Source organism: Pinus tabuliformis, chromosome 7 (genome assembly GCF_031772625.1).
Source record: "Pinus tabuliformis cultivar Carrire ecotype Pingquan chromosome 7, CPIR1, whole genome shotgun sequence".
Classification (NCBI taxonomy): domain Eukaryota; kingdom Viridiplantae; phylum Streptophyta; class Pinopsida; order Pinales; family Pinaceae; genus Pinus; species Pinus tabuliformis.
The window spans coordinates 1,317,581,539-1,317,609,286 of NC_142293.1; the positions used below are offsets into that span (position 1 = coordinate 1,317,581,539).

The 27,748-nt window shown below is 36.6% G+C and overlaps 2 non-coding genes across 2 annotated transcripts; both read right to left on the bottom strand.

Moving 5' to 3' along the window:
• Positions 1–23,067: 23,067 nt before the first annotated feature.
• Positions 23,068–23,140, bottom strand: TRNAK-CUU (transfer RNA lysine (anticodon CUU)). Its single transcript has one exon. It is a non-coding gene; the product is annotated as a tRNA-Lys (tRNA).
• Positions 23,141–23,359: 219 nt separating this feature from the next.
• On the bottom strand, positions 23,360–23,454 carry TRNAY-GUA (transfer RNA tyrosine (anticodon GUA)). The gene is made up of 2 exons: positions 23,418–23,454; positions 23,360–23,395 (listed from the first exon to the last, which is right to left on the bottom strand). It is a non-coding gene; the product is annotated as a tRNA-Tyr (tRNA).
• Between the last annotated feature and the right edge of the window lie 4,294 nt (positions 23,455–27,748).

Consider the following 27,748-nt stretch of genomic DNA (forward strand, 5'->3'; position numbering starts at 1 on the left):
GTTTATGACTAAAAGATAAAACATGTAAAATAATCTACTTATTACCTGGGTTATTTCTTAACAGTTTGATTGTGATCTAGAATAATTTTCCTTAGTAGATTTGTAAGAAATTAACCATTTACTTCAAAATTGAAAAATGATTTAAATTAATTCTTTTAATTAAGAAATTAATTAAAAGATCTATGATAAAATTATATCACAATCAAAATATTACTAATTGTCTTTGATACATGCCATTAAAATATTGCAGCACCTAAACATATTCAGAAATGAATTTATGCTAATGTTGTTTTACATAAATGCATATAACAAAAAAGAGAGAGAAACTGCAAACAATAAGAGAAAACATAATTGCTTTAAAATACTGATAAAAATATCGTATCCAAAAATGTTTGCTTTAAAAAATTAGCAGTCTCGACCTTTTCTCCTTTGCTCCAACGCTTTAAAGTAATACAACAATGCAACAACTCTCAAGCTTTTTTGAAAAAATAAAAGAGGCCATGATCCGAAATTTTTTATTCAAACAATTACTCAAGAAGAAATACAGAAGTGTGAATTCTTCCTTAGGATTTCTCTGTCAAATTCTAGACCCTTAAATCAATCCATCATATCTGCTTAAATAATAATACATTTTTTTTAAATAGCAGGTCTGCGCATAACACTGAAAAAATTAAATGAAGTTCTTCAAATCATGAAAAATAAAAACAATTTGTCATTTTTGGCTTATTATCCTTGACTTTTGATCTAAATATCTCACTTTCCGCAGAAGACTATAAGAAGTGACTGAAGGATTTTGCGATTGAGATATATCAGGGGTGACATAGCAGTATATGACGTGGCGGGTGAATGAGTCTCATTGCAGATCACAATCGCATTTGACAAGGGCTTTTGGAATGGGTAGCATGGCTAATAAAACTACGATAGCCACAAATGCGATATTTTATTAAACTACGTTTTATAATGACAATGGGTCTGGGAGGATAGGAGCAGAGTGCTAGCCCTTGGAACTTGTGATTGCATAGATGCGAGGATTTATGAACTGGCATGTATAATCCCATCAAGTTCAGAATGATCACAAATCACATTGAGAAGGCGCAGAGTTCTCAACCTTTGGCTTTTGTGATTGCACAGATGCAGGGGAACTATGAAATGAAGTGAATGATCTATCAGGTCCGGTCTTGAATAACACAATTGTAATGGGCTAGCGGTGGGGTCTTGCCTATAGTGTTATGTTATTTGTGATGTGGGGAGGATAGGTTGGGTTTTAGTTCTGATAGTTTTTTTTAACAACCCATATGTGTTTAATACTTAAGGATTTTAAAGCTTAAGTATAATCTTGGTCTCGGGGGCTATTAAAATTTGGTTTTTCTATGAAATAAATAAAAATTATTTTATTCAAAACAAAAAAATGTTTTTTGTTTTTTTTCTGTGTTTTAAAACTCAAAAAGGGTCCCCTATTTTTAAATAATTAATTTCATAGGAAATTATTATATAAAAATTGGGGGTTGTTGAACAGTACAACACACTGCAAATTACTCAGTCTCCACAAGGAGTGTTTATATCCCAATCCAAATATCTCGAGGAAACTCTAAAGAAATTTAGAATGGAAGATTGCAAACTTGTTAGCACGCCCATGGCTACAGGCTACAAATTGTGCAAAGATGATGGAACACTGCTGGTAAATCAGAATGAATGTAGGTCAATAATAGGAAGCTTATTGTATCTGATAGCTTTGAGGCCAGACATCATGCAAGCAATGGGGATTGTGGCCATAGTTTAGGCTTTTCCACGAGAAAGCCATGTTGTTGTTGTCAAGATGATATTCAAATATATTCAAGGTACACTAGAGTATGGACTGTGGTATGCTAAGAGTGAATATTTCAATTTGAAGGCCTATACATATGCAGGTTGGGTTGGAAGTATTGATGACAGGAAGAGTACTTCAGGTGCAACTTTCTTTCTGGGTGAATGATTGGTGTCATGGGTCAGTAAGAAACAAGGCTCTATCTCTCTATCAACTGCTGAAGCAGATTATATTGCTCCTGCTACCCGCTATACACAGATTCTAGGATGAAGCAAACCTTGAAATATATACAGGTAGTGTTGTCTAATCCCATTCCAATAATGTGTGACAACACAAGTGCGATGAACATCTCTAAAAATATAGTCATTCATTGAAAGACCAAGCATATTCCTATCAAGTATAATTTCTTGAGGGAACAGGTTGCTACCAACATTGTCAAACTTGTATATGTACCCACTAAAGAGAAATTGTCAGATATCTTTACTAAGCCACTAGCAAGGGAACCATTTGAGTACCTCAAGCAGCAGATAGGCATTGTGACTCCTCCCTCCAAATGACTTAATTTTGGTAGTTGGTGGTAGTTACTCAGCATGTGGAATTCATGGGAGAGTAGACTGCAATGGTTCAGGTGGAGTGTTTATGAAGTATTCTTTGCCACTAATGTCAAAGGGGGAGAAGATTGGCATCAGAGTAGATCGTGTCAAGCTTGAGGGGGAGTTTATGGTGTTTCGATCAATTCCAAAGGGGGAGATTGGTGGACATTTTATGGTGTATAGGTGGTTGTGTAAGTGTTAGCATTAATGTCAAACAAGGGTCAACATGATGATTAGTTGTTTGGATGGAACTCCATGGTAGTTGTGGGCTTACTGATGATCCAAGTCCGAGTGTGACAAAGGACCCTTCCAAGACCTTTTACTTTCATGATGTGTTAAATTGCATTTTTGAAAGAACATAAATGAATACATCTGCATGATGTAAAGAAGAGGAACATGAAAATAATCAACACATGAAAACATAAGTCGTTGATAACGGAGTTCGTCCAGGAGGGACTACGTCTCCGGGCCCCGGTGTCAAGATGGTGTAGGTCATTGCATTAAGTGATGTCAGTAGTGATGATGTACATAAGAGGTGATGTCGCTATCATACAAGGAAAATGCCCTCATGTAGGAGTGGCGCCAAGAGATGTTCTGTTATAGGAACTCTCAGTCAAAAAAGGACTCCTATCAATGTAACACAAACTCATGCATGATGAGTATACCGCCAACATGGCATAAAAGGGATCTCAATGCGAGGCGACAACATGAGTATCCCATCAACATAACGACAAAGGGATCTCAAACAAAACATGACGAATCATGACAACAAGTACATCCCACAAATGATTTTGCATCACATCAAGCAAGAATCATGAAAACAAGTAAGAGACAAAATCCTACATCAAACATCAAACAATGATCAGTGCAACACAATGCATAGTGAAAAGAAGTACATGAACACACTGCATATACCTCACATCCAAGCCATCTGAAGAAGAGGATGTCAAACTGCTGAAGCTTTTCGTACCATCAAGCTCGCGGCGTCGAATCTCATGGAAGGGACTGCTCGCACATCGAATGCTGACACCTGCACTCCACTTAGAAAAGTGGCCAAAAAATAGAATGGGAAAATGGAAAATCTGAACACACCATCATATTTTTGGCGTTGAATAATGCAAAATCGACTGTCAAATTTCTGAATTCTGAGAAAGTGGAAATTTGGGGCTTAAGGAATCTTTTAGATTCCCCCTAGATTCCTTAAAGATTCCCTCCTTTGTGTCCTCTGAAAATCTACTTCTCAGATCAAAACTCCAATTGCACCATCCGGTTCCTTACGGAATTCTGAGAAAAATGAGTATGAAGTTGGTTGCATTTCGACTCTAGCGAATTTCAGCTTCCAAGGAATCTGGAAGATTCCCTCAAAGATTCTTGAAGATTCTCCTATGCTGGGAACCGGAAAATCTGCTTCTCAAGAGGCGAATCCGACCTCGCCATGGCGTTCCCTACGAAAATATGAGAAAATTGATTGTAAACTTGGTTACATTCTGATAAAAAGAATTTTTACCTCCCCGAGAATATTCGGGCATCAAAGAATATTCTGCCTTGAAATGTGTGTCAAGGTTCTACCTCATCTGTCTCGCAATCTGTGTCGCACCTCTCTGCTCCTCCATGCCCCAGCGCACTGAACAAATGATGGGTTTATATCAATTTTCTCGACGAAGTTTACAAAAAACATCGTTGGCGCATTGGTTAAGTTTGGGTAATGAAAATCATGGGGTCGAGGGATCAAATCCCGCCTATGCCAAAATTGGCATTCGGTTTGTACTAATACATACCCGTTACATAAAATAGTGGCACGTTGCATTTTTTTTTTCGTGTGACGGTTTTTGGGTTGACTGTTGGGTTGTATTGAACTTTGTTTGGGCTGCCCATGGTGCAGGTCAACCACGTGGTCGGGCGGGTTCAATTCCTGCTGGCCCAAATACATATATATGACATGTATTAAATGGTGGTACGATGGAGGTGGTGAGGGTCATGGCCGACCACTCTTTATGTAATTTTTTTTTAATTTTTTTATTAATATATCCATTTTTTTTAATATTCTGAAATTTGACCATAGGAGACATTTTAATGAGGCCACAATTTCGTCCAAAAGTTGGCCGGAGTTGGCAGGATTTCCTTTGCTGGAAAAATTCCAAATTGTGCCTTCATTAATCCTTCCCAGTCAGCAAAAAGTCAACCCAACTTTGACTGCCTCTATCTTCCTCATCCAGACTCAGATTAGAGTGTCATTCACACCGTTGGAATCGGGGCGATGAGCACTTTGATCTGATGTCAAGTTAATCGTCTTTCCACCACTTTGAATTTTAAGCCTTTTCCATGCCACTGGTGTCTGGAGATCCACCTGGATCAACTGAAGAAGCCATAAAATTATCATCATGGTAGTTCATGTTCAACTGGCCAAAAAGTCAATGGGAAGAGAAGTTTGCAGTCACCTTCGAAGTAGCAGAAGGACTCAAAGACTATGTCGTATCCTCCCTATTGGAAAGTGCTTTGAATAATATTTCCAACAATATGTGGAAGGCCAAAAATGGACTCCTGGTTCAGAAGTTATGGCTTGCTAAAGTTTATGGATTTGAAGCCTTAGGCAATAAGGAACATAAGCATATCATAGATTGGAAGATTAAGGCCAGTCATATCAGCGATCGCAACCCCAGAGATAAGAATTATCAGTGATCGCATATCAGAGGTCGGGCATACCAGTGCATTGCAACATCAGAGTATCGACATATTGGTGATCGCAACCTCGGATATCAGCCATATCGGCGATCACATATCGAAGGTCAGACATACCAGCATCACAACATCAAATTATAGCCATATCAGTGATCGCATATCAGAGGTCCTGCATATCGGAGCATCGACACATCAAGCATATCAACAATCAGAGAATCAGAACTTCTTCGTGTGCAAACCTTTAAAGAGTTGTGATATGTTAAAAGTGTTGATAGCATTAAAAGCTGTCGAGAAGGCCAAAAGAGAATTAAAAAAGGATTTCATCGCAAAATCAAAGGTGGGTGAGACCTTTTCTCTCTCCTCTAATAGGACACATGGTGGCATATGATTGGTCCCGATAAGGACACATGGCAGCATCTGGTAGGCTCTGATAAGGACACATGGCATGATCTGATTGGCTCCAATAAGGGACAAGTGGTAGTTGATGTCAGCATGATGTGGCAGTACGACAAGACACATGGCATGCATATTCAACCATATTGGGTGGTCGAATGGGCCATATCTGGGTGACATGTGTCACTACTAAGGAGTCACCACATGTTAGTGATGACATCATATCGAAAGTCAACGATTGGAGGATTGAGGATGTTAGCATTTTGTAACACTTGATAAAGTTCCGATGGAAGGGGCTCTGATGTGTTAGCGCATGGTCAAGAGGAAACTAATAAAACTAAGGACACATAGCAATAACACTAAGATAAAGGACCGTGACAGGATGCTAAAGGACTTATCACCTAAGTGTTATACCGACGGTCATAGGCAGCAGTCTCATGGAGGAAAATAGAAATGGGATAGAAAAAAAAGGCCAAGGACATTAGAACTCATTATTTTATTAATGTCTTTTAATAATAAAGTTTTGATAAGGCAAAGCTCTGATATAGTGTAATACAAAGAGTTAAATGTGTATGGGTCGGTAGTTGCAAGATTGAATGCGGAACAAAGGGGTTAGTCACAGGAGTAATGGCTATTGTCAAAGAACTAATGGGGTTGTCTCGATGTTGAAAGAGAGCCATCTCTGATATCCCGTGCACATATTATAGAAATAAATGAAAAACAGAGACGCCATGTGGAAGTATAGTTGTTGGGCCTCCAAAATGTCATCCACTTTCACTTCCATTTCCATCATTTTACCCTCTGTAACTCCATAGCTCTACATTAGTAACCATTTTTATAATCACATGGGTTTATCATTATTATTTTCCAAATATTTGATTTTAAGTATTTTAAGTGAATTTATGATTAAATATTAGGAAATTAACATGTTTTCATATATATATATATATATATAATATATATATATATATATATATATATATATATATATTATGTTAGTTTTGTGATATTGTAGGCCTACTTGAAAATTCTAGAAGGGTTCTACTTGGCCACCCAACCAAAAATTCAAATTTCAAATTCCAACTCATGAAGATTTGTGGAATAATTGTAGAAGATGTGGATCATTAACTATGCACATTCAAAGGAGAAGAATCATGGATGAGAGGATTTGTATCTTACATTTTTAGGTGATTGGTTGTAACCACAAGAGATAAATGTGGATTTAGGAGAGATCTAAGGATCTATATTTATTGAATAGTTATCCTTAATTTTTGTATAAATGAGAGTGCACCCTTCATATAAAGGGTTGTCAAGTTGTTAACTAGTTACTGATTAGGTGTTAGTTGTCAGTTGTTAATTAATTATTCATTACTAGCTAGTTGCTAGTTGGAGGTTCCAAGTTCCATCCAAGATGTGATTTGTAAAGTGAGGATAGATAATTCTTGTAATATCTTGTGACTCATTTTATGCAATACATACTTCCACTTTGATCTCCAAGATGTGATAGTTTCTTTAGTGTGTTTTCTAAGGAATGGAGGGCCCCCATCAACCACAGTTTGCACACCTTTGTACATATTGTTAACATAGTATAGTTTTTTTATTTCAATTCTTTTCATGCAAGTGTGCTTTTACTTTCAGAAAGTGTGATTTCATTTTAGCAGGTGTGATTTAATTTCCATCAAGTCTGATTTCAGTTATGCAAGTGTGGCGTGATTTTCATTTATGCAAGTGTGGTGTGATTTTCATTTATGCAAGTGTGGTGTGATTTTAATTCTGCAAGTGTGGTTTCATTTATGCAAGTGTGATTTCATTTTCAAGCAAGTGTGATTTCCTTTATGCAAGTGTGATTTCAATTTCTTTATGTTTGGTTTGGTTTGGATTGGATTGATTTAATTAACTTTGTAGTTAGTTTTAATTGCATTAGATTAATCTATTATGATAAATAACCATCTAGTACATATAGTATAGATATACCTCGTCAGTTCTATGAACCCCGGGTTGACAATTAATGACAGGGATTTAACTCGCAATTAAATCACCCAACAACAATCGAGCTTTGTGAGACATGAGTAGGCATGGGGAGTCTCACTAGAGTGTGCAGGTGGACTAAGATTAAATTCTCAACATGGAGAGTCACACAGTGAGATGGTGAAGTGAACAAAGCCCATTCTTATGTTTTAATGCAGCGACAAAATTTGTAAAGAGTGATGCAACAGAAGAATGGAGTGTCATGCCAGGAGTACACTCTCAGGCAGTGTGGATGGTGACAGAGACAACATTGAGCTCAGTGCAGCACAGGAACAAAACTCTTCCATTGAGCTATTGGGGAGTTGAGAAAATGTGTGAGAGTATTGAGTTGTGAGTGAAGCGCATAGTGACAGAGAGGTTGAAGCACCTGAGAGGACTTTGTCTGATAGTGCAACAAGAGCAGCGAGTGTGTTGTGTGGAGAATGGTGAGGGTAGTTCTAGATAGAAGTTAGTGAAGATATCTTGACAGTGAAGGTAGAGCGTAGAGGAAGTATTATTGTGAGTAGTAAGAGGAGATATGTTGCAAGTGAGCATAGAAAGTAGAGTGCAGAAGTTGAATCGGTAGACGACCATTTATTGGTATTTTAATTGTATAATTGTATGTCTTTGTTTTTAGTTTGAAAAATGTATGAAATAACATAACAGTGGCAAGGGCATGTTGGTGTCTACATACTAAAGAGGTTGGCATCTCTTGGCAAGCTGGTGGTTGCTAACCAAAGGTAGGTTGGTGCCTCTTGGAAAGTTGGTGCTTTTTAAACAAAGGGGATCAGTGCTTCATGTGAGTGGGTGCTCATAAAGAAACAAATGTAATTGAGTGGGTGCTTAATTTACATCATAAAACAAACAACAAATTGGTGGTTTTTTCCCTCTAGGTTTCCACGTGAAAAACACTGTGTCAAATGTGTGCTGCTCATGTAATTTTTATTTGAATATGTGTTTCTAAAATATTATTGATTCACTATTTTGTGAATGAATGCTCTCACAAATTAAAGAACATAAGAAGGTATTGAAAGCATAGTAAGAAAAAGAAAATAAGAGTTTCTTAATTACTGATTCACCCCCCTTCTCAGCAATTCCTTATTCCAACAGGTGAGAGTGGTAACATTTTGATGTTACACTCATCCTTGTACCTTTGTGAGGGATTTTCATTGGAGAGAAATATTGTGTAATAAAAATTATCTTGCAATCTCTATCTTACATTAAATTTCAACATGAATATTCATAAACTAGTAAATATTTTATCTCCATGCTACTCATGCTTATTGCTCCCTGTCTTATTTCTATACTCACATATGATACTTTAGTTGCTGTCTAAATATTGAAGTCGTTAAATGCGTTGTCCCCTCTCCCATCATTCTCAACTTGAAAAACATATTTGCTTCTTTCATATTCTTTTTCTTTGCCTCTATTTGTTATCTTATCACTTACAAATACTCTAGTAATTTCAAATTATATTGATTATCGAGGTGTTCAAGGTGTGTTGGTGTTACCACATGTTAACATTGTGGGTGTTTCTCTAAAATTGAGTTCCCCTTTCCCTTTCTAGCTTCATGCTAACATTGCTACTTCATTCCTTTGTTGGTGCTTCAACAAAGTAGCTACTTATTTTGATTTCTTCTCTGACCTTTGGCCACTTCTTTTCCTCTCTATGGGGTTGGTGTTTCCTTTGTTTCTACTTGAGTCAAGCCAAAAGTATCAGCATTCATGGTGTGTTTCTTGCTTAGAAAATGATATTACCATATTCACATTTTTTACATGGCATAGTAGTCGCCCACTTGTGAATCATTCGTGGCAATGGTGTGAATTGGTCTTTTCCAAAAAAAATAAATATTTTTCTTATCTCTCTATCTTTTGTCCTTTTGTCTCCTCTATTTTTGGTCACCTCACTAGTGATTGATTCCCTCTAGGTGATTGTCTTGATTAGGGCCCGACTTGAGAATCTTCTTCCTATATGGGACTAAACATCGTGCTCCTTTGTCATTGTAGCATCCTTGAAATGTTGGTTTTGTTTCATCCCATGGAATGCAACTAGGGGATTGCTTAATCATCCATCTAACACATCCTTCTTCTAATATTTTACTTCCTGAGTTAGCTAGTTCTACCCTCGTGTCATAACTAATTTCTTTCCTTTTTCTATCTCTATTTTTTTTCCTTTTTTCCATTCTTCTTTTCTCATTTTCTCGTCAGCTACATACTCATGTCATATATTTTTGTTTTCATTGGTACATCATTAGCATCATCGCCACTCAACCCCTCTTTGTTCCATGCTAGAATTTCCTACTGTAACCTTCGTTGTTATCACTTTATACTTTGTGTATATCATGCTAAGCTATCATGGTGCCAATATTTCTATATCTTTCCTTCATTTGTGCTTTGACAGTCTTTATATCTCTTGCACCCTAGGTAGCTACATGTGGGCATACATTCTTCTTAGATCCATAGGTATTTCATGAACTTTGTCACTTTAGATGCCCTTTATTGTTTTTCATGGGTATTTCCACCTTTTTTTTTTAATGGTGCTTGAGTAATGTTGATTTCTCCCTTGTTTTCTCATCTTGATTTTATTTACCTCTTGTCATTGCTTAGGAGTTAGTGTCACCTTATCTCCTCTTAGAGGTAAAAATATAACATGATCATTGTATGAATGTAAATTATTTTGGTAATGAGATTATCATGCTCTCATCTTTCAAATTCTTAGCAAGCTGCAACGTTAAGACATCTCTTTTGTTTTGTTAAGTATAAGTATTGTATTTCTAACTATTTTTCCCTAGTTTTTGGCATTTAATTTATTTCATGCATGCTTCTTTCTTAACACTAATTAAGCATGGATGGTGGACCCATCCTCTCATGTATTCAACACATTTTATCTTGGGACACTTGGAGAAGTGTAATATCCCTTTTTACGGATGATGGTAGCAGAGACCAACTAAATATCTTAGTCATTCTGATAGGCTACAAATTAAAATAAATTATGGATGAATTAATTAAAAAGGTGACTTAGGAAAAAGAATAATAATAAGTCACTTTATTCAAAGGACCCATGGAATTTAGGTGACTCGTGGTATTCGTATAGACATCTCAATAAAAGGAAAGGAGGAACACATTCAAGGGATGTGATTGATATTTGGTGAATTATTTTTCTGAGGCTCTTGGAGCTTTACATGAGGGTTTGTAACCTTGAGTGTAGATCTTCTTTGCGGGTGAAAATATCCTCCCTAGGGATCAAAACTAGTTTTGATGTTGCAAGATACACCCTAGCTAGTCATTTGGAGGGATCAACTAGATTCCTCATTGGTGCTTAATTAGGAGTAATTATGGATTAAGAGGAGTCATTAGGCTTCTTATAAGTGCTTAGTTGAGAAATTGTTGGACATGCTCGTGGAAATTTCCAATTTGGGAACAAGTCAAGTGATGTAGCTCAAAAACATGGCAAAGAAATAAATATTATACATGGGTCGCGGAATAGAAGGGTTTCATCATAAAATTGCAAAGATAATTATACACAGAGGCTGAGGTTCCATTTGATTGAGGAGGCACCATTAGATCTATAGGGTTGAATTGTTAAGTGAAGTCAATATTCGTATCTCTATATATAAATTTGTAAGGGGGTCGATTTTCATCATCTAGGTCCAATCCTCTATCTATGGAGTTGTCGGGTTGCCAATTATTTAAGGGCTAAATTGCTATTATCTGAGGGGCTAAAAGTAATTGTTTGGGGCTAAGTTCATAAGGGAATGTGGTGTGCTTTCCCTTCCATGGCTTTGAGTCGATAAATGGGGCCAAGGTTCATTTCATTAAGGTTGGTTCACAAAATTAATATCTGAAGGGCCAAGGACAATCATTAGGCTTAAATATTGTATACTAAGACAATTAGTTTTAGAGGACCAAATTTCCATCTCGTTTGATGGTGAAGGTTCAAGGCAATGCTAGTTCGAATATAATATGGGTGAGTAAGGTTGGATATTCCCAATTCGATTCACATTAGAGACCTAGCCCTAGTGTTTTCTAATGCGAGGGAAAATTCAAAGTTTGATTTTGGGGAACTCAAAATGTATATTTGGAATTGGCTATTGTGGGTTGTATCCCTATTGAGGATCAAGTCACATATCTATACTGGGTGGTTATGGGGCAAATCTGAGAACTAGCAAGGAATAGAAATGACCTTTGGTGATTGAAGTACAATGTACTCATAGGGTGAAGTATCAGGTTAAGACTATCATGTTCAAGGCCACAATGTTTCTTGATATTGCGAGTTGAGCCTTAGTGTGCCTTGAACACCAAAAACCATAAATTGGGCGAACAAATATTATGAAACAACACCAGGTTCCTTTTGTTGCATGTCGTCACTAATATTTCCTTAATAAAGTGGGAATTCATTTTATTCTCCTTGTAGTATTATTGTGAAAATTCTCAATCATTATTATAGTATTGGTACAAATGCATGATAAACAACTTGTTAAATGTATGCTTTCCAAGTGTTTGGTGAAATGTATCTAAGTAGAATTTAAGGGTAATTAGCATACATAGGAGTGATTTAAAATGAATATTTATAGTGTCTCCAAAATCCTTAAAAATTACCTAAAGAGGATATTACAAGATGATTCTATGATTGTTCACGTGGCGTCACATTTCTTGATGCAATTTCATAGTTCTTGTGGTAGTACACATATCCCAAGTCACTATTCACATCATTCAAGGCACATTTGGGCAACTTTTTCATGCATGGGCATACTCTTGACATGCCATGTTCAAGATCCTTGAACGTCCTTGTCTTTTATCATCTTTCTAGCTATTATACACTTAAGGAGATGGCCAACCCCTTTGGAGGACACATCTACTTGTTGTTTGAGAACATGTGGCTTCATTAATTTTAAGTTAGAGAGGGTCATTCCATCTTTTTTGGAGGTCACTTGCATGATTGTGAGGATATAGTCTTACTTTAAAAATCTATAACTTGAGCTTATGAGCACTTTTGGAGGAGATGTCGACCTATTTGGCCCCTTTTCACTTCACATATGTGGACACCCCACCTTTTGAGGCTGGACATTGGCTTGCTTGAGGGAATTTATTTCTACGATGGAAACCACACCATGTTTTTTGGGAGGGACATTGATTCTCTTGATCCTAGTTGACTTCATATTTTATGGGATGAGCTCCTCTCCTTGAGGGTTTCGTGTAAATTTGGCATACTTCACTCTCTTAGTCTACTTTACATTATGGATGACAAGTCACTTTCTTGTAATCTTTCTAGGGTAGATCGAGGGGGATATTATATTTATATTGAGAGAGAAGGTTTCCTTCATGATAAAAGGGGAAGCGCCTCTCATTGTAATTCATTGCTAGAACTTGTTGAAGAAAACTATTGTGTACTTTATGGATATTGTTGTCTATTGAGAGATCTTTTGGAACATGTCTTTTGTATGCTTGAAAATTGATGGATACTCATGGATCAGTGGTTTTGGATGGATGAACTTGATGAGTTAGTGGTCTCATTGAACCTTTGTTTCATTTTATCCTGAATTGATGTAGCTCTAGTCGTGCTTCTCTAGTGTTGGCGGTGCTTCATCTTCCTTCTCTTTTTGATGGGTCCCTTCTTCAAAGTCACTAGAAGATTTCCAATGTAGCATCTCCTTGAATCCTCCTAAATTTTGTATGGAACTAGGAGCATTTGCTCAGGTTTGTAGTGGACATCTCTAACTATAACCCTAGGTTCACTTACATTTTATTAAGATTATTCTTCACTAACCCAATAAGCCCCCAAAAAAATAGTAGGCAATAGTCTATTCTTATCTATTCAATAATAAAATCATTTTTTTTTACTTTTGTTTTAGGGTAAATCTAAGTTTTTATAGTTTTCATTTGAGTTTCCAACCATAGAAACCCTACATGCCATTGTCATTTGTATATTTTTTGACTTGTAAAATTATATAGCTTGTAAAATTTGTCTTGTTGGTTTATATTTCTCTATCCATAGCATGCGACATTTGTATTCTATTGGTTGTTACATGTTATAAAAAAATCAAAATTAACACGTTACTTTATTTCTAGATTCACTTATGCTTTTAAACCTAGAAATCACTCATAAAAATCTGATTGAGTGGTTGAAACATGGTGTTGTTCGTTACTTGTTTATTGTTGCAGTTTCTTCTTTTTTAGGCAAGTTTTATGACAATCTTTAGTAGATTTAAGATCTATATTGTTTTGAAAAAAAATCACATTGGATAGGCATTTAATAAACCATCTAAAATAGCCCCAAAAAACTATCTAACTTAAATAATTGGATTTAATTTGAATAACCACAATAATTCACCACACATATCATAATAAATTGGTGGTAATTTGGGTAGTAACATAGGTGATCATAGATTTTCTTTGTCTTTGCACTAGAATCCTAGATTCAATCACAGGAAGCTCCCTTTTGTTGCACTTATCCTTCACTAAAAAGAGAGAAACAATTGCCTAGGTGACAATGGTAACATTTCGATGTTACACTCATCCTTGTACCTATTGAGAAATCTAGGGCATGAATGGTTAAAATATTTCTATGCTTGATAATTGCTTGTGATATACTTTTACTTCTTAGCTTATATTCTTCTCTTTGTTATATTATTATTATGTTATTTTCATCAAGACAATTACCAAATGCACAATAGAAGACAAGTGACACAGTATGTAGGCTATTCAACTAGGGCCAAAACCTCTCACTTCTTGAGAGGATAACCCAATCAAAATTCTTCTTATATATCTTCAATTGATGAATACCAAGACCATGACAAAGACCCTTGACACAAGTATCCTCCCAAGAACCTTGTCACTAACCTTGATGCACTTCCTCTTTCTTGTCTCGACTTCCTTCTTGATCTCGAACTGCTCTCCTCGACTTCCTCTAGAGAAACTCGGTCTCTATCCTTCACTCTACTTCTTCTCAACTTCCCTTAGAGAATCTTGGTGTCTAGGCTTTCACTGGTCTGCTATAAAGAATCTCAGTCTCTATCTTGGTCACCCAAAGAATATCGATCTCTTAAGTTTACCCTAGAACAGAAACCCTAGTCTCCTTGATGCAACAATAGATTCTTTCTTCGATCTTCTTATGATGTCTTTGTTTCTTCTTTATTCGTACTAGAGAGAGTATATAACCCAAGATAAACCCTAGAAGAATCCTTCCTTCATTGACCCCAAAAGAATTTTGTCAATGGTTATCCCCAAAAGAAACCTTCCTTCGCTATACCCAGAAGAAACCTTCCTATCCTTTCTTTACACTTCTGTTGTTGGGCTCTTCTTCGCACTTCTTCTTGATCGAATGCTAGTCGAGTTTCTTGCCCCTAAGTGAGGCCGAGTGTGGATATTTATACACCTCTTCTCATGTCCCTTAGGCTAACATGATCTCAAGTAGGTAGGTTGACATCTTCTAGCAATTTATTCCTTCGTTGAAGGTCAACTTGAAGAGGATAAGTGACAAGGTCTTGGAAGATACTTTACATAGACAAATTTGACCTTTTACAAAGTGTAACATGATTTCGCTATATGACAACGATTCTATCATTTTATGACTAGATGACAAATAATTCCTAAAGACTCTTAATGGGAGTCTTGACTCAAAAACAAAATCTCTTGCTCATGAAACCCATGAAGCAAGTCAATACAATAATTTTATTTTCTTCTTTACATCTCATTCCATAAAATCATAATTACATGTCATTATGAAGACCGAACCTAGTTACGCTTTTCAACAGTACCCTTGTGTGGGCTTTTCATTTAGGTGTAAGATTGTGTGATAATAGTCCTCTTACAATATCCATCTTACATTACATTTCAACATGAATATTCATAAACTAGAAAATATCCTATTGCCATGCTATTTAGGTTTGTTGATCGTTGTCTTATTTCTATATTCACATGTGACTCACATGATAGTTTAGTTGATGTCTTAAAATTGTAATCATTTAAATTGTTTGTCTCATCTCCCATCATTCTCAACTTGACATACATATTTGCTTCTTCCATTTTCTTTTTATTTGCCTCTATTTGTTATCTTATCGGTTACAAATACTCTAGTAGCTTTGGCTTATATCGATTATTGGGGTGTATATGGTGTGTTGGTGTTATAATCTATTACCTGTGTGGGTGTTTGTCTAACATTGAGTGCCCCTTGCCCCTCTAGCTCCACATTGACATTTCTTCTTCTTGCCTTTGTTTGTGTTTAAGAAAAGTAGTTATCTCTTTTGCTTTTTTCTCTCACCTTTGATCACTTTTTGTCCTTTCCATGGAATTGGTGTTGGCTCTATCTCTACTTGATCCAAGCATGATTGAAGGTATACAACTTTCTTAGACAAAGACATTACCATGTTTGCATTTTGTGCATGCCATCATAGTCTCCCATCCATGAATCATTGATTGTAATGGAGGGAATTATCATTTTGCATTTGTTTTCCCTTTTACCTCTCTCTATATTTTCTCTTTTTGTCTTCTCTATTTTTGGTCATCTCACGAGTGATTGATTCCCTCTAGGTCATTGTCTTGAGTAGGGCCTGACTTGAGATACTTCTTCCTAGATAGGACTAGTCACTATGCTTCTTCCTCCTTGTAACTTCCTTGGAACGTTGGTTTTGTTTTTTGCATCTTGTAGATTGCAGCTATGGGATTGCTTAATCATCTATCCAACATATCCTTCCTCTAACCTTTTAATCTTGACTTGGAAAGCACTACCCAGTGTTGCAACAATTTTTCTTTCCTTTTTCTATATATAATTCTTTTCCTTTTCTCATTCTCTCACGAGCTACATACTCATGTGAGATATTTTTGTCTTCATTGGTACTTCACTAGCATCATCACCACTCACCCCCTTGTCTCTTTTATGCTAGCATTTCCTTTTGTAGCCTTCATTGTTGTTTCTCTAAAGTCGATGCTAGTATTTCTAGATCTTGCCTTTGTAGGTGATTCAACAGTCTTGGTATCACTTACACCCTGAGTAGTTTCCTGTGGGCATAGCTACCTCTTAGCTTCATAGGTATTTCATGAATTTTTCCACTTTAGATGCCTTTTATTGCCTTGCATGGGCATTTCCATCTTTTGTTTTTGATGGTGCTCGAGTAGTGTCAATACCTCCCCTGTTTTCTTCTCTTGATTTTGTTCACTTCTTGTCCTTGCTAAGGAGTTAGTGTCACGTTCTCTCATGCTAGAGGCAAAACTCTAACATGGTCATTGCATAAATGTAACATATTTTGATAATGATATTAGCATGCTCACTTCTATCACATCCTTCAACAATCTCCAACATTAAGACATCTTTTATGTTGAGTTAAGTATAAGTATTGTATTTATAACTATTCTTGCTTGGGTTTTTGCATTTCATTTATGTGTCTTGCTTAGAATAACTCCTATCTAGCTTGTAAAGTATGGAAGCGGTGCCTATGTACTCGACATGTTTTGGCCTGGACTCTTGAGATGATTCTATGATAGCTAATGTGGTGTCACATTGTTGAGGAAATTTCATAGTATTTGTGGTAGTACACATATCCCAAGACATTGGTCACATCCGATTTGAGGCATATTTGGACAACTTTTTCATGTGTGGGCATCCTCTTGATATACAACATTGAAGATCCTAGAGCTCCATCCTCACTCATCATCTTTCTACCTATTTTTCACTTGAGGAGAGGGTTAACTCCTTTGGAGGACACATCTACTTGTTGTTTGAGAACATGTGGCTTCATTAATTTTGACTTAAAGAAAAAACACAACAGATAGAGAGGCAAGGAGAGAGAGAGCAGAGAGAATTTGATATGTGGAAGCGGTTGGCAAATAAAAAATGGAAGAGAAACAACTAAATAAACATGCCTATGGAAAGAAGAGTGATTGCGGAGGAGCAACTTGGTGAAAGCCTTGTAGAGAAGGAGAGCAAGGAGTTGTCGGAAGACCATTTGAAACATTGAACTAGACTGGATTGTCATTGAATTGCAATTACCTACATTTTCTTGTATAAATGCCATGGACTATGTGCCTAAGCCTAAATGGCCAGTGGGAGGCTCGATGGGTGATTGAACCACTTAGTGCTTGTTGAATAGCTATTAAAACATTGGGTGTTTGGAAAATGAACCACTTGATAGGGTAATCTAAACCATTGTGGTGCTTGTTGGAAGAGTTGTTAAACCACCTATATAATGGTTGCAAACCCCTCCAGTGCTTGCTATGAAAGGATAGTAGTTAAACCACCTACACAATGGATTCAATCCCCTGGAACTAAGCAATACCCCATCTGGAATTTGGGCGAAGCCCTATGATTGAACTCAGAGAGTTAGTGAGTCATTCTAGTGCTTACTGCTAGAGAGCAGTTGTTAAACCACCGGGTCAGGGATCTCCATCTCCTGGGTGTTTGACAAAGCCAGTGGTGTGAATTTACCTTGTGCAAGCATCCCCTCAAACTTTGGGTTCGGCTAATGGGTGATCAGTTGCAAGAGATATTGCAATGTAGTTGGCCTATGTTTGGGTGGATAGTTGAAGTACCTCCTTTAGTTGCCAGCCATTTATATATATTCAAACATGTATAAAGTTGTGCATATTTGGATCACATGATATGATAACCTTGTTTTGTTAATGATTGTTAATATAATATTGCATATTCATGTGTGAATCACTGAAGGTTGTTATTACACTCATTAATAACTATTTTGGATATTGTGGTTTCAATGACTAGTAGCACCATGGAGCTATTGCCATAATCATGATTTATAGACTATTTATATTCTTGGAGTTAAGTGTCTACGTGACTGTGTTGGTAGGTTTTTTCCTTGAGAAAGTTGTTGTAAGCTCTGAATCTTTGCAAGTTTCTTTTTTGTTGTTATTTGGATTATAACTCGAAATATTTACTCATAAACTCATAGTGTTAAGTGCATGATAAACTTCTTAAGAGTGGGTTGTAGACTCACGTTATTTGTTTGAGGTCAAGGCTTAGCCTTGGATTGTGTTTCTTAGGAAATTTGGTGTTTAGGTTGTCACCCCTTGCCTCAAGAAATTCCCTCTCTTTCTCTTTTTCCTCTCGCCTTAGTGCGTATGAAGAAATCCAGAGATCCGAGGATCAAAAGGTGGACGATGGCCAACACCATTGCAAAGGTCGAATTTCTCTATTTAAGTATTGTTGCATTCGAGAGCCAGAGGTGGATGATGGCCAACACCATTGCAAAGTCCAGATTTCCCTATTTAAGTGTTGTTACATTTGAGATCTGGAGATTCGGAGGGGGGCAATGGCCAACACCATTGCAAAGGCTAGATTTCATCTGGGGCCGAATTTCTCTATTTAAGTGTTGATGAATTCGAGATTCAGGGATCCAGAGGTGGACAATGACCAACAACATTAAAAAGGCTGAATTTTGTTCAGGGCCAGATTTCTTTGTTGAAGTGTTGTGGCATCCAAGATTTGGGGTTTCTAGGTTGGCATGGACCAACAGTCTTGCAAAGGATCGAATGTCTCTGAGGTCATATTAACCTCATATTTGTTTGAATCTAGAGATTTGGCAGTGGCGAGGGCTAACACAAAATTGAAAGGCTAGATGTACTGTGGGTCAGATATAATTGTGGAGTAACCCAATCTACCCTTGTGTGAGGACTTTGTGGACCTCACATTGTGTTGGTGTGGTAGTGCCACAGGGGGGCCAAATGGGGTCATATGGATGCCACATTGAAATCTATGATAATGTGGCCTAATTTAATAGCCCAAGCTTCTTATGGGCATACTTTTCAATTTGTACGTTGGATTGAGGTGAAATTTATATCGTTAGAAAGCTCTTGACGAGTTAAATGCAATGGTGGAATTTTTTTTAGATTTGAAGACTTTGAAAAAAGAGGTTGTTGTAAGCCCATCTTCATAACAGATCCTGGATATCATGTCAAAGCAAACAAGTAACAACTCCCACAACCCGAGATAGGACAAGAGGGTGGGAGGAAATGTTACAAATTGCAACTGACCCTTTTCCAAAGGCAATTAGACCCTTCCTCCTCTAGCAATTTGGCCAATTTTTCCAAGACAAAAATCCTTGACCTTATTGACCCAACCTCAACTTTGGAGAAGAAAAAAGCTTAAGATGATGTTGATCCACCAAACTCTATAAATTAGTATGCTTACAAAAAAATTTAGACTTTTGGGTGTTTTTTGGAAAGGTTTTACTACTAGATATGATAGGTATGTCGTCTTTGCAAACTAGCTTTTTCAACATCTAGGGAAGAATTTTTTGTAACAATCTATGATCCAACTTTTGGTTCTTTTTTAACATAAGGTTGCGCCCCAAACATAGAATTTCAATGAATACAACTTATCGTTATGGTTAAAGAAAGTGTAATGGTATTACTTAAAAGCATTTTATGACAAATACATAGATCTTTACCTTTGAAACAATAGCCTTCAACATTTTGATAGAAGATGTTATTCTTGATTCTAAGGAACATTCATCTTCATGTAATTTGGAAAACAAACAAAAGCCATACAAATTAGTGTTTAAAATAAAAGCATGTACACTATAGCTAATAACTTCCAAAGCTTATACAATGCTCCTGACTCCCAAAACTGATAGAATGCCTATAAAATAAAGATGTAAAACAAAAAAAACTTTTTCATTCTTAAATTTGATTCAACAACCCCTTTCTCTTCCCCAATGCTTCCAAAATTTTAAATACATAAAATTTTTCATTCTTAAATTTGATTCAACGACCTTTCTCTTCCACAATGCTTCCAAAATTTTAAATACATAAAATTATCAAGATGTTTGGAATATTTTCATTGTTCGGGATAATTTTTTTAATAAAATATTGAAAATATTTTTCAAACTAAATAAAATGGAATTCACTTTAATCATGGAAATTAATATATTTGTGGCACCACAATATAGTGTGAAATTGATATATATGTGGTAACACAACGTAGTGACTTACATGATATATGGGGTAACACAGCATAGTTACTTACATGATTGAAAGTTACTTTAGCTCTTCAATTCAGTGTATCTGTGCACAAGAATTTGTAGCTCCTCGATCTCCAAATCCCTTCTTCCTTTCTTCTACAGTAACATAAAATTAGAGTACAATACCAGATGTGCAAAACTTATCCAATCGTTTAACTTTTGGTAACTTGGGTTTGCAAGGAAGTGCTTTCATGGAGGGAAAATAGGAAAAATGAACCACTGACCATAAAAACCCAAGTACCACAGTCAATATTGTATAGGGGAGAATGCCAACCATCAAATGCCAGAGGATTGATCACACAGGGCCAACCTCCAAACATCTCCATTAAAGGATTCTTCTGAAACAGAGGTCCCCATTTAGCCTGCAACAAGTGCCAGCATAGGATGATATGGGTTGTAGGCGTGAAGTTTGTGTCATGAAATAATCCATTAAATTAACCTGTAAATCTGCCATGCAATAGAGACACTGAATCCGTAGGTGAACATCTCTTTCAATCTACTCTACACCTTTCATTAATGAGCAATCATGGCCCTGACTAGTAGCTCAGTTGGTTGAGGAGCTTAATTCTTTTGATACCTTTCTGATCTTTTCAAAGTAAATCTGCACTTCAGAAAGTCATCCTTTCTGAGTAAATCTTACAAATAATGAGTAATCACATAAAAAATAATATTTTTAAAGTTAGAAATTCTGAAATTTTAATGTTTTCTAACCACTGTCTTATATGAGATCTTGCTCGCTGAAGTTGGTTTATTTTTTATGGAAGCTTTAGCAATCATTCGTTTGTTAACGTATTTAAAAAGGGTGGATGGCATGAATGAACGCACACTGGTGGTCCAAGTTGAATGTGGCAAAAGAGTTAAAGCATAGGAAGAAAACTTGGAGGAAGCAGAATGACAAGTGGATGGAAAAATGAGAATCAATTGGCCAGACTGTCTTAATTCTAAAGTGGAAATAAAAAATTGGGTAAATAGGTTGGCAGTTAAAAAATGATATATGTCAATAATTTCAACCTAACATGGTCGCATAATGAAAAGACCTATTTGAGTGCCACAATCAAGGGAAAGACTAAGATTTTGATAGCGCAGCTAAGTACCAGATCTCATCATCTTAGATGCGAAATAGGTAGATGGGTAGTTCCCAAGGAAGAGTGGGAAGAAAGAACTTGTGTCTTTTGTGAGGAGGGAGTGGTTGAAACTGAATGGCACTTCATCATGGAGTGTCATGCCTATAAAGACATTCTTAGTCAGTTCGAAAGCCACCTGAAAGTGGACAATGTATGTGAGCTATTTGTGGAAAGAGAACTTCACAAGATGGCAAACTGCCCTTCATCATAGAGTGTCATGCCTATAAGTACATTCGTAGTCAGTTCGAAAGCCACCTGAAAGTGGACAATGTATGTGAGATATTTGTGGAAAGAGAACTTCACAAGATGGCAAACTTTTTTTATCATGATTCACGCCAAAAGAGTTGTTATGGAAAGAAACTTGATTGTAAGGTGTTTTGTTAATTAGATATCTGAATCCTTTAAACGATTTTGGTTTGGTGAACATCATTAAAATTCTTCAATTCAATTCAATTAATTAAACCTTTCAACCGAACTACCTTGGAAATGCTCACTTTGTTAGACTAGGGACAAAACTACCATTGGAAATGCTAAAGACAATGGACAGAAAGCTAGTGCTCCTCATATTGATATTGCTTATATTTTCATCTATCAGGGTTTCCTTCTCCTCGTCAAATATATATTTCCAATTTAGAGTAGTCATCAAACTAACCCACGAAAGGAGAATTCTCCATTTCTTTTTCTTGCAATGCTTTCAATCAAAGTTGATAGGCCTGGTAAAATGCAGGGCTTCTAGGTAAGACAATATTGGAGCTGGTAGCTAAAAGTCAACGAATTGCTTGGATCTCCATCTATAAAGCTACCTTTTCCATCCACAATCCCTGCAAAAGTGACCTTTCCCATCATCGAATCTTTAGAGTGAAACCCAACACCCCGAATTGAGGAATTAAAGTTCCCACCTTCATCAGATAGAACAAGAAGACTTCCCCACATCAAAGCTTATTATTCTTGAGCCTCTTTTAAGTGTATTGCCACAATTATACCGGAATGGCTTCTATTGAAATGGATTCCCATAACTCGACCATTTCTCCAAACCCTAATATCCCTTGGACCTGGTAGCAAATGCTTCTTCCTCGCGTCCGTGATGCCTTTTTCAAAGGCCAAAAGCAGTCCCCCAACGATCGAAAATAAGCGACCATGTATGTACACATGAATAATGGCGTAGTTCCCCTTCTCCTTAATGCAGGGGATTCCCTTGAAATTATTTGTCAAAACGGTCTCATGGAAATTTATCCATTAGGTCATCTGTATTTTCGGAGACCAGTGAAATAATTTATCCATTAGATCATCTGTATTTTCGGAGACCAATGAAATTTTATTCCATGGAAATTTATCGTTGGTTGCAGAAATTGCAGTGCCTATCTGAACCATGAACAAACGTAGAAGGAACTGGAGATGACAATCGATGTTTTCTCCACTCTCTGTTTGAAGTAACATATCTCTAAACAATACGAAAGCATTAAAAACGTTTTAAAACGGTTAAAATGAGAGCAGTGCGCCCACCGTGGGGCTCGAACCCACGACCACAAGGTTAAGAGCCTTGCGCTCTACCAACTGAGCTAGACGGGCTGTTGACATGGATTTGTCATTTCTATTTTATGTTTTATAAGAAACTGTGCTGAGACAGAAAAGAAAAAAGAATTTTACCAGGAAAATAGTAGTGACTTGTAATTTCACACCACAGGTTCATTTAATCTCTATCTACATTTCACATTAGATTACCGTAAGTCGAGATGAATAAGTCCACAAATTACTAATTTCATAGGAAAAAGTCTAATAAGAAGACTTTCCGACCTGCCGGATTCGAACCAGCGACCTAAGGATATCTTCAGGATTTTATGTCCGACTACAGTCCTCCGCTCTACCAACTGAGCTAAGGTCGGAAGTTATTAAGGTGTTTCATTATTTTTCTAAATAGCTAATACAGTATGGATCATTTTCAATCGCTATACAATTGCAGAAATTAAATCTACACACCATAGAAGATGGAACATCCCCAAAATCTTGTGCTCTGCTTCTTTCCAATAAAACATTATTTGTAACAGTATTAAAATCAAATTACGCTAAAGAAGCAAGGATTTGAACTAATCCGTTGTTCCTTACTAAGGTATTTTATATTTTTGTTTAAGGGTTTGGAGTTGTTAGATACGTTGTATTTATTCAGTTATTGTATAGTAATTTTTTTTGGTAAGCAAGCACACACGGGGGATTTGAACTAATGACCTATCGCAAGGAGTGCCTTAATAGTGTACCCATTCATCGTCAATCTAAAGCCCTGTGGACATTATTGTATAGTAATTTAGAAGAGTAGAGTATTTACATTTTTACACTGTGAGACGCTTTACAATATAATATGGGGTAGATGTTTTAAAATAAATGTTTAACATTTAAATTTTTTATTAAAAATAGATATAATGTAATGTATAAACACGATATAAAAATAATTAATTATTTTTTATTGGATTTAGAGATGTTCTCCAGCCAAGTATATTAGAGATGTGTATAGTAAAATAATGTAATATGTAAACATTTTGACTTTGTCAAAATAAAATTAAAATTAAAATATAATAGAGATATTTAACTTATTGTCATATCAGATCACTAAAGATGTCTTTTCAAAATATATCATTCCAACATCTTCCGCGGGTCTAACACGGTTGTACATAAGTTGTCAAAAGAAGGTCTAAATGATGTTGTTGGAGTTATGAATTACAGGTACATGGAGGACAATATAATTAAGGAAGAGGGCTTGATTCCACTCCTATAGGTTATGTTGGTTATGTTTTATCTGTCTTATAAAGATGAATTTAGAGAAGACTATTTTGTAACTTGTTTTGATATATTGTTTTAGTTCTAGGCAGTAGGGGAACTTAGTTATATTGAGACAATTGGCTTGGATAATGATGGGAAATCCCTTGTGTTGGAGGCTTATTTTGAAAAATTTATGAGAGATGTATTGGTTTCTATTTACATAATACAATACTAGTGATTTTTTCCTAAGAAAAAAAAAAGCTTAATGTAACCTAATGTAAACATTTTAACTGGGTAAAAATAAAATAACAAAATAACCAAATACAAATAACCATATGGAAATTAAATAAAAATAAAATAAAAAAAGACCCATGGTATTCATGTGGAATATAACCTATTTAACGGAGAAATTAAACTAGCCTAGAGCCATCTTAGTTTGATGTTATATTTAGATACATAATTAGTTGTAGAAAATATGGGGTTGAATCCATGTAGCCTATAAAGGTAAAAAATAATTATGGATATGTTTGTGTTGGGCATTTGTATGGATATGTTTGATGGTCCTATGTCTTTTTGTATGCTTTGTTTCTATGGTTGAATTGACTAAACATAATGTATATGGTTGAATTGATTAAATATAATGTGATATTGACGGTGTTGGACCCACCAACATTCAGGGGATCTCCCTGATAAGAAGTCCCAACTAAACCTCAAACTGTTTGAAGTAGGAGTCCCAACAGTGGGCAGTAGTGTAATGGCTTGACCATGGTAGTGCGCAGAGGTAACTATGATAAATTTGGGTGAGAGCAAGTGTGTGACCCTGGGGAGAGTCATGTGCGATGCATGAAAGTTCTAAGACGTGAAGGGGAAAAGGAAGTGCACCCCTTAGAAGCTTGTAATAGTACGTAGCTTGAAAGGAACACATGAGCAGAATGATATCACAAGCTAAGATACAGAATAGTCCACAAGTTAAAGTGATGGGTTAATCCAACAACACGCATCCAACCAGATTCATACAATTGTTGTACAGTAGTTCATAAGAAAATGCGTAAGTTAAACAACATACATTGTTAAAGCAACCAGAATAGTCCAACTACAATAACAACATATGCATGAAAGCATGTTGGTTGTGATATTATTATTATAAGTGAAAGTTCCATCCGTACATACACCATTGACAACCACTAGCCCTAGTAGTGGAGCATTACAGTCAAGAACATCTACTCTCCAAAGAAGTATACTCGCTCTACGATGTGGAGAAGCCAAGGCTCGTCACAATACTCCCAAGCCTTTTTTAAGCCTAGCCAAAAGCTTGTTCTATGAGTTATGAGGTTCTATTTATAACAAAGGGTGGGGTGACCCTTGACATTCCCCTTTGTGATTCTTTGAGTGCTCTCATGACTCTTCAACTTCTTTATAAATAACTCATTACATAACATGATGGCCTTCCACATTCCATTAATGACACTTGGAATTTCACTTACAACATTTTCACAAATAATATTACATTTTCCATATGTACCCATGTGAGACAAAATAGGCTAGAGATAGCCTAATAAGACAAAACACTATGATTCCAAAGTTTGTGGATGATCTGAAAACGGAATGTACTTGTTTAAGGGTGCAAGGTATCCATTTCCAATAATTTCAACTGTGAGCTAGACACTCCAAATGACCTCTAAAAATGTATAAACTTCTTATTTCTTATACAGAGATAGACTGTAGGGGCATTCACCGGACATGTCACCTCTAAAAAGAGGATGAGTTCCAGAGGCTACCTGGCCCTCTACAGGCTCTGCCTAAAGAAATAACAAAGTAAACACTTAGAAGTCTTTGACATACACATACTTGAAGGTTAAGGTCTTGCGGAATAAGACAAGTAACTTTCTGTAGCTGAATAAGCGATTATGTGTGTATGAAAGTTATATTTATTTGTTGTTAATACTTTATATCAGTTTTGTTTAGCATATCATCTTCAGCAAATAAAGACATCAAAATGATAAAGCAGTTCACCCCCCCTCTGGGCTACATCTGCTAGACCAAGCCTCTCCAACTAGGCTTGTCCTCTTGTATTAAAATTGCTACAAAGGATAATACAAGAATATGGGTGTCTCAAAGAACAGATCTGACTGTAAATACAGAATCAGAAGATAGGAATTAGCCCAACATGCTCTTTCCCAAACACTAAACAGTGAATTTTGTACCTTATACAGTACTTTCCCCAATTGGCCCTGGTGGCCCTTTAAACTTGCGTGGAGAATTTCGAGGTGAAGATGACCTCAATTGGTTCTGAAACCTCTGCCATTAGACTCAGAAGGTCAAAAATAGCAGACATAGGCTTTTGAATCACCAAAAACGGATGAACAGAGCCCCCAAACAGCTCAATCCCTGAAATGGCCCTAGTGGCCCTGAAAGCTTCCCTGAAGCTAAACAGTGAGAAGAATGTCTCAGAAGGAAAAAAAAGCTGTAGAAATGGATTCAGAAGGCTGGAAAACTTCAGGAATGACCTTCGTTCCACATTCACTGGCTGCACAATTCCCAATGCAGCTCCCAAACTGATTTGGCCCTTATGGCTCCTGGAACTTTCACGGCTCCAAAACCTCTGCAAATGACCTCAGATGGCTATAAGACCTACACCAATGGCTTCATAAGGTTGAAAATACCCAAAATAAAAAAAAATTCGTCCAAAACCAACTTTCCTAGCCAAAGTTATGGCCATTTAAAGTTTCTCCAGTTTTTCCCTAGAAAAACTCCAGCTAACTTTAGTTAACTCTAGATAGCTCCACCAATTATGGTGGGTCCGCCAAATTTGGCGCTCCTGCCAAAATTCCGCCAACTTAACTGCAGTTAAATTTAATGTTTGGTGGTTGCCTCGGATTTCGTGCCAGGCGGAATATTCCTTTTTAATTTTTTTTTTGAAAAATTAAAATTTCTAATGTTATGGACAAATTTTTTTTTTTGCCATAACTTCCTCATACGGCGACCGTTTTTCGAACCGTTTGCAGCGCCGGAATCGGGAAGACGAGCACTTTCCAGTAATTCAACTTTGAACCAGTTCTAAGCACTTTAAATTTTGAGAATTTTACGACACTTAGGACATGAGCACCTGATCAGTGGAAAGACCAACTCAGCAACCTCCACTTGATGCTTCTCGGTCACATACTGATGCCAATATTGGTATTGCATGATGATGTCCCCAAACTTCTTGATGGTGTCTTTCTAATATCAGACTCTTGCCTCCATAGCATCTAGGTATATGATCTTAGAACCTCTGTCCAACTCGTTCTGAAGCATGTGCAACATGGTGTTGACCATGACAGGACCACCAATGTACTTTTGCATGTTATGTGCGCTCAACTCCAAGTCTTCCCTGGTGACCTCTCATCTTAGTTTCTCCATGTACTCATCGATCTCTAGCCAGACTTG